Raw genomic sequence first — 449 nt, 5'->3', positions numbered from 1 at the left:
TACCACTAGACCGTAGTACTAAGTGGCACATGAAATAAATTAATTCTAATTGAACAAGCAACCCTAGATTGAGAAGGAGCAAGAAACCTAAATATTATTCCTCATAAAAGCTAACTCAAAACATTAACCTTAAAACCATCCCTAAAGGAGATGTCAAATACATAAAATAGAACTAAAAGACATCAGGTGTCCTCAATAGAGATGTCATATATGACGCTGTAGCTATTTAACTCATTGCTTTCTAACTGTTTTTTTTTTTACAGCAATATATTAATTTTTAATACACGAATCCCATTAATAATAAGATAAAAAATAAATGACGGGAATCATCTCCGGATCCTTTTCTTGAGGATCCTCAAGATCCGCTAATCATGAGCGTTCAATACACGATGAACATTCAAGATTTAAAAAAAAAAAAAATTCGTTGTCATTTTGCGCGCAGCCCGTTA

This window comes from Pyrus communis, chromosome 4 (genome assembly GCF_963583255.1).
Source record: "Pyrus communis chromosome 4, drPyrComm1.1, whole genome shotgun sequence".
NCBI classification, from domain to species: Eukaryota; Viridiplantae; Streptophyta; class Magnoliopsida; order Rosales; family Rosaceae; genus Pyrus; species Pyrus communis.
Note: the sequence above shows the minus strand (reverse complement) of the source record.